The 22,311-nt window shown below is 46.3% G+C and overlaps 1 long non-coding RNA gene across 1 annotated transcript; it reads left to right on the forward strand.

The window, feature by feature from the left end:
- Positions 1 to 9: 9 nt before the first annotated feature.
- On the forward strand, positions 10 to 20,808 carry LOC112579394. Its single transcript, XR_003103795.3, has 3 exons — positions 10 to 936; positions 2,587 to 2,685; positions 20,748 to 20,808. It is a non-coding gene; the product is annotated as an uncharacterized LOC112579394 (long non-coding RNA).
- The last annotated feature ends 1,503 nt before the right edge of the window (positions 20,809 to 22,311 follow it).

The following is a 22,311-nucleotide window of genomic DNA, read 5'->3' on the forward strand; positions in this document are numbered from 1 at the left end:
ACCGGCAGGGAACCGCCGACGGGGTCTAGACCACCAGGAGTCCACAAAAAGTCTCACCTCTCCGAGGGCTCCTATGGCAGTCGGAGCTGTGAGCGAGGACCGAGATCGGAGCCTCTGAGACGGCTTCCCTCTCCTGTTGGCGCGCTCCGCAGGCGGGGCCTCTGGGGGGGCGGGGCCTGTTTCCTTAACCCCACCGCTCCCGGACCGAAGTCAACAATAACAGACACTCTGGACCAGGCAGTGCACTAAACTGGGGACCTGGAGATCCCCTCACACCCGGACCCTCCTCTCGAGGCGCTCAAGATCTGTGAGGGGAGGCGACACAGACAAGGCAGACAGTGTGAAACAGCGAGATACGAAAGTACGGAAGAGGAAGGGACTGAGGGACGAGGCCCTGCTTTGCGGAGGTGATGGCACTGATCTGGATCATGAGGAATGAAATAGGAATTCGCCGAGAGAAACGGATACCAGGCAGCGAGCGAGAAGAACAAACGCAGAGCTTTGAGGATATAAAAACTTCCAGTAGATTCTGGCCTGAAAGGACTGGAGGCAGAACTGCCCCTGTCCGGAGCAAGGTTTTAGGCTCCAGTTCATCGCAGAAAATTTACGACCTTGAGAGTAAAGGAATGCAGCTGATTTCATCGAGCAAACCCCTGGCCCAGAGGGAAAAAAAAAATGCTTTCCTGAGACTGCACGAGAGGGGATGGCTGAGCCGGCCAGCAGTATCCTGACTCGGGGCTGCACCTATTACTCCATGTGGGCGGCTCTGGAAGAGCGGCGGCATCTCTTGTTGGTACACTCACTTGAGTCCTCAGCTTGCAGGAACTGTGATAAAACTGTCTCCAGCGAGACCCCAGTCCAGAGCTCTGCAAACAGGCTGCTGTGAAGTATGAAAGGAGTGATTCAGTGGAGCCCTGCAGGCCGTAGAGGTGACAGGTCTGTTGAAATGCAAATGGGAATGGGTGGCAGGTCTTGGAAAGCTGTAACTGCTGGAGACCCCCGCAGGAGCGTGAATGCTGCTGTGCTTTGAAACCACAATGAATTGCGCTCAGTCCTCCTGTGCCATTGTCTTTGACCCTCATTTCCTTTGAACATGCCATGCGTGTTGTGTGCAACACCTTTCCCTCTAGTGGGCCTGACTCCTACTCATAAGTCACCTCTTCCAGGAAAGCTTTGTTGAGCCTGCACTTCAGTTAAGCCTTCCCTAAACTCGGCCCCAGCCCAAGCCTAGCCTTGTCCCTTGAAGGAATGGGTGGTGGGTGTTAACATTAACTAGGTGTGCCCAGGAGAAGGGGATGGTACCCATGGAGGCTCAGGGCCAATTGGCAACAATTAAATTCCCTCTTAGAAGTGAGTGACTTGCAGGTGCCTGGGGACGCCATCAAAGGAACTAAGGCTATTGTATATTGAAGGGCATATTGTCAAGGCTCTGCCTTACTGTGAGGCAGAGAGGTATTATTTCTCTCAGTTGGAGAGTCATATTGGGGTCAAGATTTCCTAATCTAGGAAATTTAAAATAATTTTGTCATGTTTGAATAGTATATGATAAAAGAAGTATCTGATTTTGACTAAAAATATTTTTATCTTTAGAATATGAAAAGTTGTACTATAAAGTTCACTTAAATTTTTAGATGATATTCATAATATATAGATGAATTATTTATGCTTCACATTTAACATGCTGCTTAATATATCTTTGATTATGTTAGAAAGCCATGATGTGATGACCAATAAATATAAAAAGTGGTTATATCATGATTTAGAGACCTAATGTACTTTAGAGTGTAGTTTGAAACTTGCTCCTGGATTAGGCATCTCCCAGCAGCCAGTGATTATTAAAACCTAAATCAGTTCCTGTCACTCTACCTAAAACCCTCCTAAAGCTTTTCCGCATATTCTACTCAAATCCCTAAATCCTTTCTGTTGCTTGCAAGGCCCTGCTTAGTCTGGCTTCTGCCCACATCTCTGACTTTACCTCTTCTACTGTTGGATGAAACCTTATTCACAACACTGAAATAACTGCTAAGACTTCCCGGGTGGATCAGTGGTAAAGAATCTGCCTGCCAATGCAGGAGACAGGGATTCTATCCCTGGTCCGGGAAGATCCCACAAACTGAGGGGCAACTCGGCCTGTGCACCGTAACTACAGCCTGTACTCTAGAGCCTGGGAGCCGCAACTACTGAAGCCCTAGAGCTTGTGCTTGGCAACAAGAGAAGCCACTGCAATGAGAGTAGTCCCCACTCACCGCAAGTAGAGAAAAACCTGACAGCAACAAAAACTCAGTAGAGCCAAAAATAAATCAATTTTTCTAAAAAAAGAAAAATAAATCACAGGCAAACTCCCACTGTGGAACCTTTGCCCTGGCTGTCCCCTGTTCCTGGTGCTCTTCTTCCTAAACTTTTATGGGCTGACTCTTGCCTACAAGTCAGATTTCAGAAGACCCAATCTGAATGAAATAGCTTCTATCCTAATCAGTGTCTGCAGATCATCCAGTTGTTGTTCCTTTCAGAGCATTTATCACTCTCAGAAAGGATCATGTTTCTGTGTTGTTTGTTTTGTTGTTTATGACCTCTCTCTCCTACCAGGCTAGAAGCTTCAGGAAAGCCAGGACCAGTTCAGCCTTGATCCCAGCTCTGTCTTCAAGCACCTAGAACAGGGCCTGGCGTCAACTGACTAGGTGATCAGTAAGTATTTACCCCTGTTGCTCTCATTAAAAATACGCAGAAACAATTCTCACGACCCAGTGTGTAGAAGTTTGGAATTCAAAATTGTAACTATTTTTAATTGAAAAATAACATGGACATAGTCAAAAATTCAAATAGTATAAGAGAGAGCCTCTTTGCTTCACATGTTTATATTGGCTAGCATAGGACAGACTATTCAGTGGTCTCTTGGTTTTGTGTGTGTATGTGTGTTCAGCCTACCAGGCTGCTCTGTCTATGGGATTTCCCAGGCAAGAATGCTGGAGTGGGTTGCCATTTCCTCCTCCAGGTCTCTTGGTTATTTTTTACTTAATACAACTGTTTCTTAAGAGCCCTCATGATTGTGAGTGTTGGCTGAGCTCCGGTGCTTCTTGCTTTGAGTCTCTTACATAGTTGTAGTCACAACCACTGGAGTCATATGAAGACTCAGCGGGGCTGGTTGCTGAGAATGGCTCACTTATTTAACCAGCAGGAGATGCTGGCTATTGACTGGAAGGTGAATCCTAGCTGAAAACCTAAAATGAAAGCCCTGCATGTGGCCCCTCACACAGCTCAGGTTTCTCCGAACACGGTGGCTAGGCTCTGAAAGGATACATCCCAAAACAAACATTCCAGCAGACAGCAAGAAAACTGCTAGTCTGTTAAGGTTCGAGACCAGACACTAGCATAGCCTTACTTCCTCTGTGTTTTGTTGGCCAGAGCAGTCCTAGTCCAGCCCAGATTCCGGGACAAAGACCCCAGCTTTCAGAATAAGCCTTCAGATCTCAGTGGCTTAAAACAAACATTTGTCTCCCTCATATTCCAGTGCCGGGTAGACCATGTTGGTGTACTATTCTCCTTCAGCAGTGACTCAGATCCAAGCTGCTTCCACCAGCATCTCCATCATCACAAAGTACTTTGATCCCAACTGTTCAGATGGGAGAAAGGTTGTGGTGGGGGGAGAAGGGGGTGGACATTCACACTGATAATTAATTGCCTTAGACCTGAAGTGACACACTCTTTGCCCACATCCTCACTGGTGAGATCACATCTCCTAGGAGGTTGGGAAACAGAGTGTTCCCCTGCTCCCTGGAAGAGAAAAATGGGCGTGAACACATCATTTTACGGATACATACCAATTTCCCAGTCTCTTTCTCTGGAAGCATCACCATTAACAATTAACACCATTAACAACTTAGTGTGTACCCATCCTTTCAGAAATATTTATATATGTGCAAGTGGAAGTAAAAGTCACTCAGCCGTGTCTGATTCTTTGTGACCTCATGGTATATACAAGAATATAAAAACACAAATGTAGCATTTGCACACTGTTCTACATGTTGCTTCTTTATGTAACAATATATTTTTGATATATCTTAAAGAACTTCTCATATCAGACTACATAGATCTACTTCATTCCTTTTTTTTTCACTTGAAGACCACCAATTTATTTTGTACACATTGATTTATAATATGGTATTAACCTTTTTTATTTGCCAAGAATTTTATTTTCTCTTTTTTAAAATTGAAATATAATTGCTTTACAATGTTATGTTGGTTTCTGCCATACAACATGAATCACCCATAAATATACATATGTCCCCTCCCTCTTGAACCTCCCTCCCACCCCCATCCCTTCCCACCCCTCTAGGTTGTCACTGAGCACCGAGTTGAACTTCTTGTGTTACAAAGCAACCTCCCATACGTCATTCCTTTTAAAGCTGCAAAATAGGGTATTCCCTGGCAGGCAGTGGTTAGGTCTCTGCACTTTCACTGTTGAGGGCCCGGGTTCAATCCATTGTCGGAGAACAAAGATCCCACAGGCCAGGGGGCATGGTCAAAAATAAATAAAATAAAGCTTCAAAGTATTTCATTGTATAGATGTATTATATATATAAATCAATATCATAATGATAAATATTTAGATTATTTCCGATTATTTGCTTTTACTGTGCTACACTGAACAACCTTGTATATAGATCCCTGCTTAACTCTGTTAGTAAACCTGTAGGAAGGTTTCTATAAGTAATATATAGAAAATATATTCAGAAGTTATTATGCATCCCAGTAATGTCCAGTTAGAAAATGTAGTAAAAACAAAGTCATTCATGACAGCAACAAAAACAAATATATTTAGAAGTATAACAAGAAAAAATGTACTAGCTGAAAATGAACAACATAAATTAATTTGATCGTATCAATTATATATTTAATGTATCTTAATGGACTCAATTAAATTAACTGAAGAACATACAAGAATATCTAAATGAAAGAAAAAATATAAATGTTTGGAGTTGGAAAGACTAAAAATAAAAATGTAATTTACACAAATTATGAAGTCAATATATTCCCATTATATTCCAATAGGATTTCATTGTTATGGAATTTGACAAGTTGTTTCTAAAACTCATCTCAAAAAGAATACCACAAAAATATTTTTAAGACTGAGCAAAGACTAATATAATGAAAACTGTGTGCTGCCTGTTCAAAAATAGGCAAGATAATAATAGAATAGAGAACAAAAATAGATCCTCCCATGTAGGAATTTAATATAAGATGAAGGTAGCATTTCAAATATATAGAAAAAAGGAATATTTTCAATAATTTATGTAAGGACAATTAGTTACTCAGTTAGCAAAAATATATATAATTAATTTTTTTCTTCACACCATATGCAAAAGTAAATTCCAGATGGATTATTATTACATTATGACTTATAATCATAAAATGATAAAGATATCAGAAACAAGTAGAATAATTTATTGATAACCTTGGGATAGGGAAGACCTTCCTAAACAACATGCATAACACAAAAGTCATAAGGGAAAAGATAGGTAATTTAACCATATCAAAATATAAAATTTCTGGACAATAAAACACATCATGCCCGATCAAAATTACAAGTCTTTCATGCAGAAATGGAAATGCCAATCCTAAAATTCATATGGAATTACAAGGGATCCTGAATAGCCAAAATAATCTTGAAAAAGGATATATTTGAAGGACTTTACCCTTCAAGATATACTACAAAGCTACAACAGTAAAAAAAAAAAAAGGGGGGGGGGTTGTAATGGCATCAAGGTAGACACAAGGACCATTAGAATAAAATTGAGATCCAGGAGTAAACCCATACATCAATGGCCAATTGCTTTTTGACAAGAATGCCAACTCAATTTAATAAAGAAATATTTTTTTCTTCAACAAATGGCTGAGACAACTGGATTTGCATATGCAAAAGAATAAAATCAGATCCTTACCTCATGTCATATACAAGACAGCTAACTCAAAATGGACCTAAACTTAAGAGCTAAAACTATTTTAAAAATCTTTGAACAAGCATTAGGGAAAATCTTTATGACTATAATTTTATGAATATGAAAGCAAAAGCTGCTGCTGCTGCTAAGTTGCATCAGTCGTGTCCGACTCTGTGCGACCCCATAGACGGCAGCCCACCAGGCTCCCCCGTCCCTGGGATTCTCCAGGCAAGAACACTGGAGTGGGTTGCCATTTCCTTCTCCAATGCATGAAAGTGAAAAGTGAAAGTGAAGTTGCTCAGTCATGTTGGACTCTGCGCAACCCCATGGACTGCAGCCCACCAGGCTCCTCTGTCCATGGGATTTTCCAGGCAAGAGTACTGGAGTGGGGTGCCATTGCCTTTTCCAGATACCAAAAGCACAGGCAATAAAGGAAGAAAAGAGCTTTTGTGCATCAAAGGAGATGATCAAGAAAGTGAGAAGACAACCTACAGAATAGGAGAAATTATTTGCAGATATATCTCTGATAAGGGTCTACTATCCAGAAAAAATAAAGAATTCCTAAAACTCAACACCCTCTTGATGAGAGTGAGAGAGGAGAGTGAAAAACCTGGCTTTAAATTCAATATTTGAAAAACTAAGATCATGGCATCTGGTCCCATCACTTCATGACAAGTGGAAGCAGTAACAGATTTTATTTTCTTCGGCTCCAAAATCACTGCAGACAGTGACTGCAACCATGAAATTAAGAGGTTTGCTCCTTGGGAGGAAAACTATGACAAACCTAGAAAGCATATTGAAAAGCAGAGACATCACTTTGCCGACAGAGGTCCAATAGGCAAAGCTATGGTTTTTCTACTAGTCATGTACAAATACAGTGTTGGACCATAAAAGAAGGTTGAACACCAAAGAATTGATCCTTTCGAATTGTGGTCCTGGACAAGACTCTTGAGAGTCCCTTGGATTGCAAGGAGATTAAAACAGTCAATCCTAAAGGAATTAGTCCTGAATATTCACTGGAAGGACTGATGCTGAAGCTGAAACTCCAATACTCTGGCCACCTGATGTGAAGAGCTGACTCTTTGAAAAAGACCCTGATGCTGGGAAAGACTGAAGGCAAAAGGAGAAGGGAGTGGGGGCAGAAGAGGAAATGGTTAGATAATATCACTGAGACTCAGTGGACATGAATCTGAACAAACTCTGGGAGACAGTGAAGGACAGGGGAGCCAAGCATGCTATAGTCCATGGGGTCACAAAAAGTCAGGTACAACCTAGTGACTGAACAACAACAAAAATAACCCAATTCAAAAAATGAGCAAATAATTTGAATAGACATTTCTTCAAAGAAGATATACAAAAGACCAATAAACACATGAAAGAGTGCTCAGTGTTGTTATTCATTCAGTTCAGTTCAGTTCAGTTGCTCAGTCGTGTCTGACTCTTTGCGACCCCATGAATTGCAGCACGCCAGGCCTCCCTGTCCATCACCAACTCCCGGAGTTCACTCAGACTCACATCCATCGAGTCAGTGATGCCATCCAGTCATCTCATCCTCTGTCATCCCCTTCTCCTCCTGCCCCCAATCCCTCCCAGCATCAGAGGCTTTTCCAGTGGTTCAACTCTTCGCATGAGGTGGCCAAAGTCCTAGAGTTTCAGCTTTAGCATCATTCCTTCCAAAGAAATCTCAGGGCTGATCTCCTTCAGAATGGACTGGTTGGATCGCCTTGCAGTCCAAGGGACTCTCAAGAGTCTTCTCCAACACCACAGTTCAAAAGCATCAATTCTTCGGCACTCAGCCTTCTTCACAGTCCAAGTCTCACATCCATACATGACCACAGGAAAAACCGTAGCCTTGACTAGACGGACCTTTGTTGGCAAAGTAATGTCTCTGCTTTTGAATATGCTATCTAGGTTGGTCATAACTTTCCTTCCAAGGAGTAAGCGTCTTTTAATTTCATGGCTGCAGTCACCATCTGCAGTGATTTTGGAGCTCAAAAAAATAAAGTCTGACACTGTTTCCACTCTTTCCCCATCTATTTCCCATCTATTCCCCATGCTAGTAAAGTAATGCTCAAAATTCTCCAAACCAGGCTTCAGCAATACGTGAACCGTGAACTTCCTGATGTTCAAGCTGGTTTTAGAAAAGGCAGAGGAACCAGAGATCAAATTGCCAACATCTGTGGATCATGGAAAAAGCAAGAGAGTTCCAGAAAAGCATCTATTTCTGCTTTCTTGACTATGCCAAAGCCTTTGACTGTGTGCATCACAATAAACTGTGGAAAATTCTGAAAGAGATAGGAATACCAGACCACCTGACCTGCCTCTTGAGAAATCTGTATGCAGATCAGGAAGCAACACTTAGAACTGGACATAGAACAACAGACTGGTTCCAAATAGGAAAAGGAGTACGTCAAGGCTGTATATTGTCACCCTGCTTATTTAACTTATATGCAGAGTACATCATGAGAAATGCTGGACTGGAAGAAGCACAAGCTGGAATCAAGATTGCCGGGAGAAATATCAATAACCTCAGATATGCAGATGACACCACCCTTATGGCAGAAAGTGAAGAGGAACTCAAAAGCCTCTTGATGAAAGTGAAAGTGGAGAGGAAAAAGTTGGCTTAAAGCTCAACATTCAGAAAACAAAGATCATGGCTTCTGGACCCATCACTTCATGGGAAATAGATGGGGAAACAGTGGAAACAGATATTTGTATAACCTTGTTCATAATGGGGCTTCCCCAGTGGCTCAGCAGTAAAGAATCCACCTGCAACGGAGGAGACACAGGAGACTCAGGTTCTATCCCTGCATCAGGAGGATCCTCTGGAGGAGGTAATGGCAACCTACTCCAGAATTCTTGCCTGCAGAACCCCATGGACAAAGAAGCCTGGCGGGCTACAGTCTGTGCAGTTGCAAAGAGTCGGACATGACTGAAGCGACTTAGCACACGTGCACGAGCACAGGCACAGGGTCATAATAATATTATTCACAATAGAAAAAAGGTGGAAACAACTCATGTCCATTAACAGGTGAATAAATAAGCAAAATGCGGTTTATACATACAGTGAAATGTTATTCAGCCATAAAAAGCAATGAAGTTCTGATACATGCTATAACTTCTATGAACCTTGAAAATTTATACCACATGAAATGTCAGACACAAAAGGACAAATATTTTGTGACCACTTATATAAAATGTATAGAATAGTCAAATTCATGAAAACAGAATGTAGATTAGAGGTTACAGAGGCATGTGGAGGAAATGGGTAGTTATTACTTAATGTTTGCAGAATTTCTGTTTGAGATGATGAAACAGTTTTAGAAATAGTGGTAATGGTTTTACAACATGATGAATGTAATTAATGCCACTGAACTATTGTACACTTAAAAATGATTAAAATGGTAATATATGTATATATTTTTAGGCTGCTCCCTGTGATCCTAGTTCCCTGACTAGGGATAGGACCTGTACTCCCTGCTTTTGAAGTGTGGAGTCTTAACCACTGGACCAGGGAAGTCCTTAAAATAGTAATTTTACGTTATATATTTTTTTTATCAAAAAAAGACACTATGTACAAAGTAAAAAGAGAGGCAAATAGAGAGGTAGATGAGGAGAAAATGTTTGCAACATGTATAACAAATTAGTAAAAATCCAAAGGATGTAAAGTCAGCTGAAGAGCAGAAAACCTAAAAATGGGCAATGATTTTTATTGAAGAACAAAACCAAATGGTCCACACACAAAAATTATGCACAACTAGTGAAGTGTAAGTTAAAGTATGAATGAGAGGTCATGTTACAGTCATCAGATTGGTAAAAATTAAGAAATTTATTAATATTTAGAGTTGGTGAGGGTGTGGGAAACAGAACCATCATTCCTGCTGGTGGGAGTGTAAATAGACCTAACCTCTTGGGTGGGCACTTTGGCTACATCACAGTCACACACACACACACACAGAATCATTCAAACACACCCTTGGTCCCAGCAGTTGCACTCCAGTATATGACAAGATGCATGGTTACATATGGTATACTCAAAAGGTGGAATTCAGTAAAACCCAAAGAATAAACTGGATCTGTGTGTCCTAACATTGGAAGTATATGTCTGAAATACTTCATAATACTTTTTAAAATCCAACAGGTTTATTTTTTTGTTTCTAATGTTTATGTTTTGTTTCTAAATGATGAGATTAAAGGTTCAGACAGCTGTTTGCAAGCAGTTTTCACAAATGACACCTGTGAGAGTGGACCGGCTTTATTCGCCATACACAAAAAGCCATCATGTCTGCTTTTTTTCTCTTTCTTCTAGCTGTGGCTTTGTAGTCTCTGTGACATCTGGATATACTGTATATAAATTTTGATTGGATGAATGCAAGAATCTGGTAACAATCATCTTTAGACAGATTTACAGGTTTATTTTTATGCTTCTCTTTAAATAGTTGTTTATGTCTATAATCAATGGTCCACCAAAGATTATGAATTAAACAATATAGAACTAAAAATTAAATGGTTTAGAAGCATGAAGAGGTCAAAACGCTCAGGGTTTGAGGGAAACAAGATCATCTGTAGCTGATGGGGTCCTAGGACTCCCAACCTTCCTCACAAACCACATGAACGCACTGTTGACTATTGTTTTAAAGGGAAAACAATGTTTGGAATGGGATACTGAAGCTATATCCACCAAGGAAAGAAACTTGTGATTTGGGCATCAGTCAATATGGGTAAATGTAAACAGTGCTTTGAAATGGACAGGAAAGATGACCCCTTTTCATTTTCCAAAAAGTCAGATTAAAGTTACATGAATAAGAGGAATACAAACATCTTTGGTAGATGAGATGTGGCAGAGGTAAAGTGGAATAGAAATGGCTAGAGGGTCCTTCACATGGAAGTCAAATCCTCAAGATGTTGAAGTGTATTTGCTTTTAGCTGTGTTTAAGAGAAAACCAAACACAGCCCAAGATGAAGCTTCTTCCCACAGCATTCACCCTCCCTCCAGGCAGCAGGCAGGCCACACCTCACCCTTCTGCATAGCCACCAGGCTCAGTGAAAACAGTTGGCTATGAAATTTCCAAGGCACTAGTAGGGTCTAAGACTGGATGAGCTGGAGACCCCACTGGAAAAGGTTCCAGGGAGGGGACCATGAGACATGAGGAGGGGAAGGCAGGTGGGATTGCCTCTGCAGTCTCTTTTTTGAGGCCCCGACCATTACTGAGGGATCAGGGGAAAGGGGCAGAGTAATTGAGACCCACTTTCCACTTGCAGCCCCCAACCCCTGCTCGCCGCCCCCCACCCAGCTTTCTAAGGTTTGGGCTGCTGACCTATGTGAAAAGCAGCTGATCCAGCGTGCTGCAGTTTGAGGACAGTGTGTGGGGAGGTATCTGACCCAGGTGAGGAGTGTCCCTACCCACATCATGGTCAGAGGTGGTCAGTGCATAGTTCAGCAGTGAAAAGTGGCTGCCCCTCCCCTCCAAAAAAAGATTCAGTGTTAAATTCACGGAGTTTAAGGAACCTGAGTCAACCAGAAGTAGATGTCTCAGAGGCCAAAGAGAGACCTAAGCCATAAATTGTGGGATCATCAGCTTATGGATGGAAGTGAATGAGGTCATCCAAAGAGAGTATGCAGCGAAGAGAGGGCCTGTGAGGGAACCTGGAGGACACCAGTATTTCAGGGTGTTCTAACCCAGTCAGTCAAAGACCACCGGGGACAATCCATAGTCCAATGGAGTCAGGTTTATTGACCCATTGCTATGAGGAAGACAGCACATCAGAGGAATCATGGAGTGTCCTACCAAACAGAAAGAAAAAGAGTTCTTATAGGATCTAAGAGAGGTGGAATTAGGTGAAATGTAAATCATGCAGTAGTTGATAGCTCAAAGCAAACCAGAGCTGTGTGTAAAGTAGCCTACATCAGGTCTGGACTGCTCAGTGGACTCAGGGTCTTGTTTCCTTGGAAACAATAAAGTTAAGGCTCATGTGGAATACATGTTTAGAAGTCCCTTTTCTGAATCTCTCTGCACCTGGGTTTTAAACCCTGTCCTCTTAGTGATTTAGCTGTTCCAGGCAAGAGTTCCATTCCTATTCTAAAAGCAAAATTTCTGATAGTCTATGATTTTAGAAAACAAAATTGCTCAGTGAGTAAGAAAGAAATAGTCACTCCACAAAGAGGGTTGTTACGGTATTTTATAGCTGCAGTATGTCCCTGGGAAAAATTTTGTTTCTTATTAATTTTGCTGCTGGCTTTCTCTCTGTCTGTTATTCCAGCCTGATGAATACCACAGCAGGTTTTTACAGCCTGAACTAATTTTTAGATTTTCAAGGGACACACAAAGGAGGTGGAATCTGCAAAGACTAAGTAGGCAATGTGGACAAAAAAAAAAAAAAATGTTGCGTGTCAAGTAAGTAAACAAAAATGTTTCCTGCCATCAAGTCATCAGCCCCTGCAGTTACCCCCTACAATGCGCGCACCCTGAGGGGGAGTTCTGGATGGAGAAAAACAGTATATTAACCCTAGATAGTTTAACATGCATCAGTTCAGTTCAGTTGCTCAGTCATGTCCGACTCTTTGCGACCCCATGGACTGCAGCACACCAGGCCTCCCTGTCCATCGCCAACTCCTGGAGTTTACTCAAGCTCATGTCCATTGAGTCAGTGATGCCATCCAACCATCTCATCCTCTGTCGACTACTTCTCCTGCCTTCAATGTTTCCCAGCATCAGGGTCTTTTCCAATGAGTCAGTTCTTCACATCAGGTAGCCAAAGTATTGGAGTTTCAGCTGCAGCCTCAGTTCTTCTGATGAATATTCAGGAGTGATTTCCTTTAGGATGGACTAGTTGGATCTCCTTGCTGTCCAAGGGACTCTCCAGAGTCTTCTCCAACACCACAGTTCAAAAGCATCCCAAAGGAATAATTTTAGTGAGCCTAGACTCTTGCATTTTCCCATACATAAAAGGGCACTAAGAGTTAATTTGTGACGTCTGGTTTCTTGTGTATGAATAGCAATAATCTTTGGATGTTCACTATACATTTTTTTTTTTTCAGGAAAAATTCCTTGCTCCTCCCTTACCTCTTTTGAACAGTCCTTCAGAGCTATCTGAGAGGCTGCCATCCCAAATTATAGTCCTCAGTAAGGCTACAAATAAAACGTAGTTCTCAACTTTTACGTGGTGTACTTTTTTTTCAGTCCAGAGTAGAAAGAAAACTATAAAGTCTTAGGTCTCACGAACCAGGAAGATGATTGTTGATTATGAACACTAGTAGGTCTAGTACACTGTGCGCTGTGGAATAAGGTGGCCACTAGCCATAGCTGAAACTCCAGTACTTTGGCCACCTGATGCGAAGAACTAACTCACTGGAAAAGACCCTGATGCTGGGAAAGATCGAAGGCAGGAGGAGACGAGGACGATAGAGGATGAGATGGTTGGATGGCATCACCGACTCAATGGACATGAGTTTGAGTAGGCTCCGGGAGTTGGTGATGAACAGGGAAGCCTGGCAGGCTGCAGTGCATGGGGTCGCAAAGAGTCGGAAGCGACTGAGCGACTGAGCTGAGCCCATAGGTGGCTATTTAAATTTAACTAAAAGTAATTAATTGGATTTAATTTTTTAATAAATTCAAATATTTTTCTTCCTTCATGGCACTTAACCTCATGTCAAATGTTCAGTAGCCACAGGCTAGTCTCTACCCTATTGGACAGTGCTGCTGCTAAGTCACTTCAGTCATGTCCGACTCTGTGCGACCCCAGAGACGGCAGCCCACTAGGCTCCTCTGTCCCTGGGATTCTCCAGGCAAGAACACTGGAGTGGGTTGCCATTTCCTTCTCCAATGCATGAAAGGGAAAAGTGAAAGTGAAGTCGCTCAGTCGTGTCCGACTCTTTGCGACCCCATGGACTGCAGCCTACCAGGCTCCTCCATCCATGGGATTTTCCAGCCAAGAGTACTGGAGTGGGTGGCCATTGCCTTCTCCAATTGGACAGTGCAGCTGTAGAATATTTCCATCGTTACAAGCAGTAAGAGAACTGAGAGTCACAGGCAATGGTGACCCCTGGGAGTGTAGTCTCACCCCAACACTCAGCCCAACAGCATTATTCTTTTCGTTTGACAGCTACCGTGTAACTGTAGCTTGAACCACAACCAAGGCTAAAAACCGGAGGCTCCACCGCTTCTTCACGTTTCCCTTCCTGCACAAACTACCATCGCCACACTCCATCTCCCAGCAAGCCCCGGGCCCGTCTTCTAAGACGCTGGCCTCTTGGACTTCTGGGAAATGTAGTTTCAACTAAGGCTCCCATGAGGCAGTGCGTGGTCAGTTCCAGTCCAATCACCGCGGCCGCCAAGGGTGCCTTGAGGGGCCCGAAAGTCTGCACCCGAGTCTTAGCGCAACGGTGACTTGAGATGCAGGAGTCTGGAGGGACAGCGCTATGCCTCTCCCTGCCACTGCTTAGATCTCCGCCGCTCCGGAGTTGTAGAGACGCCTCAACCCAAGGCGGAGCCGACCGGGCCCCAGGGAACCGTAGTTACACTCCAGCCACAACCACTAGGGGACTTGAAAGCAGCGTCCGACGGCGATCGGTGGGGCGATCCCTGACGGGAGGCGCAAGCGCAAATGTCGGGCTTCAGGGCTTCTGTAAACACCGAAGAGCGCCTGCGCGAACGTAGCGCCTGGGGATGGACACGCGGGGGCGCCTTAGCAAAGATAACAGTAATAAACAGTAACGTAACGGTCCCGTTATTTTTCTGCCCCCCGCCCTTTTATTTTTAATGGTTTGCTAAGCACAGCTCCCTTCATTGAGCACTCATTTTACCAGTGGGACAGCGGGTCAGAGAAAGTGATACAGCGAGAGTCCTAGCATCTTTGCGTGTGAGGGACCAACGATGGTTCAGGATGCAAGGACTCTAGACTCTTGTCTCTGACTTGCTGTGTGACCTTGGTAATTCTGTTCCCTTGAGGACCTAAGCTTTCTGATTTGAAAATGGAAATAGGATATTGGAAGGATCAAATAATATGCAGAAATGAAACTAAGTTGCCGAGCAATCTATAAGGGCAGCAGATTATTATAATCGGGTGATTGCAGATTGAGGAACTATTTCATCATACTACAAATTGCAAAACTGAGGGCCCCTACAGGGGCAGGAGCTTGCTCCAGGTCTCAGCAGTCTGTGAGCAAGGGCTAAAACCTAGGCTGCCAGCGTTTGGGCTTGGAGCCCTTCCCTGCACCTCCTGGATTAGTGTCTTTTTTGCGTACAGGGTTAGAGAGACAGACTATGCCCAGAGTCTAGAGAAGCCCCTATTACTAATCCTCCTACCTGCTGGGCCTAGTGGAGGAAGACCCTGCTCTGTTGAGATGACTACCAAAGGCAAGAAATTAAGGAGGAACTGGAGAATCCTGGAGACAGAGGACAGTGTGGCAGAAGCTGTACAGATCCTACTTCTCAGAAGAGTGGCCCAGGTAAGGGAAGGAGATCAGATGTAACAGATGAGGGGCTAATGTTAAGGGGACCGACCCTGAATGGAAAAGGGTGGTCTCTATTTCTGAACCTGAGAGGAATTGGGTGCTCAGATGATTCCATCTGGGGCTCTGACAGCTGCCCATGACAGCTGGAGGTGGTACCTGTGCTGGCTTGGATGCTGAGAGGAGGTGATGCAGGTTGAGCTGAGAGGCTTTAGGAGCCACTTGCCCACCAGGTGGAGCTGTCAGGTGGCATCGTGGGCAAAGCATACCACCAACCAAGATACTGACCTCTCTGTCCCTTGGAGCGGGGCTGTACCCAGTTGTCTCTCTGGAGTGCTCTTAGAAGTTCTGGACATAGGTGTGGGAGGGGCTTGGAGCAGCTAAGGTCCGGTTGCAAATGGGGCCTCCTCAGGCAAGTCATGAAAGGAAGGTGTTTGTAGAAATAGAAATTCAAGATCTTCCCCACCTCTAACTATCTCATTCTCTGGGCCTTCACTTGTCTCTGTTTTCAGCAGGGGAAACTGAGGCTAATGGAAGAAAACATTCTCTTCAGGACACACAAGGAGCTGGCATAAAACTGGACTAGGATAGGGATCTTTCCATGACATGGCAGTGATCAAACATCTTCATCAAACATTTATTGAGTGTCTAATGTATACGCTGAGAAGAGCTACCTTAGGGTACAAACAGAAGCCAGGATTGCAGTCAGACTCAGCTTTTAACTTGCCCTCCCAGTGACTTAATGCTGTGATCCTTGGTGAGTCACTACCCTACTCTGAGCCTCACTGTCTCTAGAGTGGGAGTGGTAAGCCGTATCCAGGGCTGTCTGAGGTGTAACTATGAATTAAATGAGTTAAGAACTGTTAAGTGCATATAACAGCACTAGGCCCATGGTACCCGCTTAGTAACTAAGCCGCTCTTTGTTACTCATGAACACAGGTGGAGGCCAGCTGGAGATAGGGTTCTCCCAGAGTCCAGCAGGGGCGGAGATGCCACCACCCCTGGTCTCTCTGCCTCCCAGATACCTCCACTCTGCGCCCAGGCAGCCTGTGTTTATGAAAGTTGAGGCGAGGGACACTTGCATCCCCATTTCTCCCTCTGGCACTAGGAACCTGGCAGGGAGCATTTACACCTCCACACACATGTGATTCATGTTCCCGATGACCTGGGTCCAGAGTTAAGGTGATTCTTACCCAGTACAGCTGTACAGTACAGCCCTGGGCAGTGAGACCAGAACCATGACCCTTCCTCCCTGCAGGGCAGAAGTCCCAAAAGGCTGACAGCAGCATCTTGACCTGTGTGTGTCCCCTGAACAGAGCAGGAGCTGGGGGCAGAGAGGCGCCTGGGTGGAAGACAGGGCCGGATATCAGATACCCTACCCCCAGCTCACCCTGTTTGAAGGTGGTGGTCTGGTCCGTTGGTACTTTCAGCTCTGGTCCAGGCCACCCTAGTGGAGGTCTGGTTCAAACCCCTTATTTATAGAGAAGGAAAGAGATGACCACCGAGCTCACCCAGAGCCCCACAGTAAGGTGGGGGTGAGTCTAGGCCAGAACTCAGGTGTCCTGGTGTTTGGCCAGGGCTCTCCCTGGCAGCTGGTTGGGAGGGGGCAGGCCTTGGCTCCATCTCTCTTTTCCCCCTGCCACTGCAGTCACACTTGGAGCCAGATGTGGACACCTGGGTGGGTTGTGGCTTGGGGCACAGCAGGGTGGGGGTGGGTGCACAGCCAGGTAAAGGGAAGAGGAGTACAGGACCTGGTCAGAGAGCAGTCCAGAGCCGAGCTGGGGTGGGTGGACTGGGGAGCTCTCAGTGGTGTGTGTGTGGCTGCTGCAGGATTCTAGGGCCTTATTAATCAGTCTGAGGCAGCAGAAGATAAAAATACCGTGGGAGCACACTCCTGGAGGAGGGTAGCAAAGCAAATTCAGTAATGAGTCATAGAGCCCAAGCCCTAAATTTAGAAGGTGCTGAAGGAGGCAGCCGCCCCCGGGGAAGCACCGTGGAGATGCCCACTAAGCAGGGGTACCAGTGCCTGAGGGCAGAGGGCAGTGGTTGGCAGGAGTCCCCAACACAGCAATGCCCCAGGAAAGTTGGGCTTCTTCTAGGCCTGCCCCAGGTACGAATTTTGGACCTCAAAATGAACCTAGACCCAGTCTTCAGCCCCACTCACTGACAGAGCTCCTAGCAAGCCTTCCCCACATGAGCCCTTCAAAGGGTCCTAGAAACCAGCCCCTGGGCCGTGGACATTTCAGTACTGTCCTGCCCGCTGGCTGGGCACAGTCAGGCTCTCTGGGGCCTGCTGCTGTCCTGGTGCCCTGTTGTCAGACACTGAGAAGGGGGCTGTGTGGATGCGAGGAGCTCATGTCGTTGAGTGAAGGCCTCCCAAAGGGGACCCATCCAGGCCTTTGTAGCTCTGTTGGGAATTGGGGCAAGGGAGGGGGGCAAGATGTTATAATGGCCACTTCTGCTTTATTCTCAGCCCTCCAGGTTCCAGGTGAACTTAGATTGTTTCTTTTTCTCCAGGTCAGAAGAGGGAGGCACTGCCTCCAGGTCAAGGAGCAGAGACTTAGAAAAGAGGCTATGCCTTGGGGACAGCTGCCAGACCTGGGGTAAGGGAGCTTAGGAGACAAGAATTGATAGTAGCTGTGGCGTTTATTGCGGAGAAGGCAATGGTACCCGACTCCAGTACTTCTGCCTGGAAAATCCCATGGAGGGAGGAGCCTGGAAGGCTGTAGTCCATGGGGTCGCTGAGGGCCGGACACAACTGGGCGACTTCACTTTCACTTTTCACTTTCATGCATTGGAGGAGGAAATGGCAACCCACTCCAGTGTTCTTGCCTGGAGAATCCCAGGGACGGGGGAGCCTGGTGGGCTTCCGTCTATGGGGTCACACAGAGTTGGACACAACTGAAGTGACTTAGCAGCAGCAGCAGTGGCGTTTATTGAGCGCTTGTTGCTTGCCAGGCACCGTGCTAAGCTCTCCACGTGCATGAACTCACTTCATCCTGGAGGCAATGATGTAAGTCCTATTAGCCTACTTGTTCATAGATGTGGGAGTACCAAGACAGAGAGGTTAAGTAACTTATTCTAGATCACACAGTAAGAGGTTCTAACCTAGACGGCCTAGCTCCCTAGCTCAGGCTCTTAGCCATTATGCTAGACTGCTGAGCAGGGTATTTTACCCCATCTGTGCTGCCTCCTCTCCTGTCCTTCCCTCCCAGTCCTCCAGGGACTGGGAGCTTCTCTCTGGGCCTTGCAGGGTCTTGATGCCCAGGGTGCTCCTAGGCTTGGAGGAAAGAAGAGACTAACAGAGCTCTCCTGCATGCACCCCCCACCATGCAGGACTCCACAGTTTACAGAGCCCACCCAGCTGCCCCAGGCCAGGAGAGAGGCATCTTAAGCACCTCAGCAGGAAAACAGACCAGAAAGGTGCCAGGCCTTGCCCACAATCGGTGGGGCCCAGAGTAGAACCATGGAGACTCCCTCTTTGGGAGGGCCCCAGACCCAGATGGCCAGTGCCCACTCTGCAGGCTCGGTCCTCCTCCTGCTAATGTCTGTTAGGCACTGCCGCCTGCAGGAACCCAGTTCGATTGCTGGGTCGATGCAAACTTCTGAAAGCCCTGGAGTTTTCTGTCAGAGGCTCTTGATCCATCTGCCTGACCCCAGGCCCTGCCTTCAGCTCTGTGCTCAGGCTGGATGGCAGTGGGGGTGGAGGTGTCTTTGTGTGTCTTTGGGGAGGACTAGGTTGTCTGGCCCTTTTACCAGGGCAAGAGCTCCAGCCCTGGGATGACGCTTTCTTTTCTGGAAGCGCCCCCCACACCTTCCTTCTTCTGGTTTCTTCATATTTTTTCATCTCAAAGCTGAGCCCGCAGTGCCCTGACAGAACAGTGTCCACCTCCTGGAACGAGAGGGCCCTCTCGGGGAGCTATTAGTATCACCCTTGAATGGGGGAAGGGTCAGAGGGCCCACCCCCAAACCCCTAGGCTATTGTTCCTGGGGGGAAGAGGCTCCTTTGAGAGGCCTGCTTGAGGAGCTCAGACCTGCCACGGACACAGCCTGGCCCAGGTGTAATAAGACTTCCCTTACACCCCTTCTACCCCCTGCCAGAGATCACATGTGGGGATACTACGGATAGGTTCTGTTTCTTGCTGGGCCTTATTTTCCTCATTTTTCAAATGGGGCTAAGTGTCTCAGCATGACCTTCCACCTAAGGTTACTGTGAAGGTTAGACAAAATGAGTGTGGTAGACTCTTACTCTGCCCCAGGACCTCTTCACAGAGAGGGATGTGCCAGGCCATTTGTGTGTGTGTGTGTGTGTGTGTGTGTGTGTGTGTGTGTGTGCAACAGCTGTAACCCAGGTGCTGACCTCATTCCCAGGGCAGGCAAGAGACTGAGGTCTGTGAGGGAACTGGCGTGTAGCTCTTTGAGGCTGTGTGATGTGGGTACGACAGGGCCCCAGGTGTAAGGTTGCCAGACTTAGCAAATACTTGAAACATGCTAACAGTGATTTTCCTTATCTGAAAATCAAATTTCAAGATGTGTCCTGTGATTTATCTGGCAAGCCTACTTGGGCGACCTGGTGTGCTCAAGCCAGCGTGCCCCTGTTGGACTCCCACGCATGAGACTGAGATGGTATGTGGCTGTGTGCACTGAGGCAGGAGATGGGTGTGATCAACTGGGATCATTTCAGCGGGGCTCCGAAAAGTCTTCGATACCATAGTCCTTCATGTCAATGTGGAGAAGAATCCAGCGAGAGCAAAGTAGTAGATAAGAAATGATTTATGAGAATAAAACTCTTGTGAGGCTTACAAGCAGATGGGTGGGAAGTGCCCCCAGAACTTAGTGGGCTGCAGTTTTATAATCCAAGGAAAAGTGGGGAGGGGGAGAAGACCTTCTTTGTTTCTCTTGAGTAGACGTGACGTTTCCATCAGCAGCTCCTCCCCAGACAGGGCAGGGAGTTTACTTGTCCCTCCCTGTATGGTTAGGCCAGGACTGTCATGGACTTTCGAAAAATATTTTCAGGTCTCAGTACAGTGAGGGTCTTTCATTTTGAAAAGTCACCGTCCCATAAGTGATGGGCTTTTTTTATGTGCGCACAGAGCCTGCTTTGGGGGTCATTAACTTACTGAGCTCACTGGTCTGGATGTGGGTCTCATGTCACCACTGTTTTATTGTTTGGGGGCATGTCCTGTGCTCTGTTGCATGGTTTTATTGCTAAGCAAGCCTGCTTAGTTTTGTGGTTAAGCAAACCTGCTTTTTCGAGTTATCATTAATTTACAGGAGTTTCCCATATTTTTCTACTTATAATCCCCTAGTGGGATTAACTATTTAATCACTTATTTTTGTCCCTCTATTCTGTCACCCAGGAGATCAGCCCTGGGATTTCTTTGGAAGGAATGATGCTGAAGCTGAAACTCCAGTACTTTGGCCACCTCATGCGAAGAGTTGACTCATTGGAAAAGACTCTGATGCTGGGAGGGATCAGGGGCAAGAGGAGAAGGGGACGACAGAGGATGAGATGGCTGGATGGCGTCACTAACTCAATGGACGTGAGTCTGGGTGAACTCCGGGAGTTGGTGATGGACAGGGAGGCCTGGCGTGCTGTAGTTCATGGGGTCGCGAAGAGTCGGACACGACTGAGCGACTGAACTGAACTGACTGATTCTGTCCCTGTCACAGCGCTTGGCTGTGTCAGCGTCACCAGCAGGAGAGGGGCTGTGGGTGACTCTGACTGTGCGTTCTGTGTCTCCCTGAGGCTCTAGCAGTCACTCAGGGCAGCGTTTGAGCTGTTTGCTCAGTGAGGCCCAGCAGGGGTAGGAGACCCACCCTGGGCAAACACTCAGATCCGGCTCCAGGTGGGACTAGGGTGCTGAACCTGCTGCTGCCTGCCATCAAACTGTAAAGGACACATCCCTCAAGGCCATGCCAGCCCTGGGGGCCTCAGAGTGCTCTGTCCTCAGCCGTTCCAGGAGGGGCCTCTGGAATCACCTCTCTGCTGCTTCCTGGTGACATCACACAGGTCATTGCTCAGTCTTCTAGAACGGTGCCCCCAGGATACAGCCACGTTCCCCTAGGCAACCTGGGAATTTTCTTACCCAAACTGGCAAGGCCGGTTACCCCAGAGGAGAGGAGCTGGGGGAAGAAGGGGTCAGGGGGGCCTTCTCCTCATCTCCCAGAGGGGAGATCGAGGCAGCCCTCTGTCTGTCTGACTAGATGGTGAGTAGGAGGGAGCACCAGAAGCAAGTCAGGATGTGGTAGCCCCTCATTGTCTAGGACACTTGGGCAGGGGAGGAATCTTGAAGCAAAGAGGGTGGTGACTGCCCCCAAGGTCACCTCTAGGGTAGTGAAAGGGGTGGCATATAGTGGGGAGCACGGACAGAGCCTTGGGTTAGGAACTGGGAGACCTAAGATCTTATCTGTGCTCTGACCCTGCTGCTTGGGCCTTTGTTTCGCCATCTGTACAGTTAGGGGCTGTGGCCAGGTGATGTTAGTCTGCAGGTCTTTAGTCTTGATGGGAGCTCAGTGAGGGGAGTTGAGAAAGGAGTGTTATGGACCAGGTCATGGATGGCTCCAGGCAGGTGTCCTGACTCTGTTTCAACAGCTGGCAGGGGTCAGTGAGCAAGAACTGGTGTGAATATCTCCAAACAACCCCCCACCCCATTCCGGGAGTCCTACTGGGTACTTGTGGTCCCCAGATAGCTTCTGTCTTACTTTGATTTAGGGGCGTCCCTATGCCTCCCACACCTCAGCTTCTCTCTGTGAGGGGCACTTGTAAAACCCGCACTTGCTCAGCGCCCTGGGCCATGATTCCTCGCATTCTTATGATGCTTCTCAGCTTGCTAAGCACCTTCTCTTTCTCGTACATGCTCCGCCTTCCACCCGACTCTGAGTCCTGCTTGGTGTTGTCCCCATCCTGGGGCTGGGGCCGGG

The sequence above is a fragment of the Bubalus bubalis genome, chromosome 16 (assembly GCF_019923935.1).
Source record: "Bubalus bubalis isolate 160015118507 breed Murrah chromosome 16, NDDB_SH_1, whole genome shotgun sequence".
Classification (NCBI taxonomy): Eukaryota; Metazoa; Chordata; class Mammalia; order Artiodactyla; family Bovidae; genus Bubalus; species Bubalus bubalis.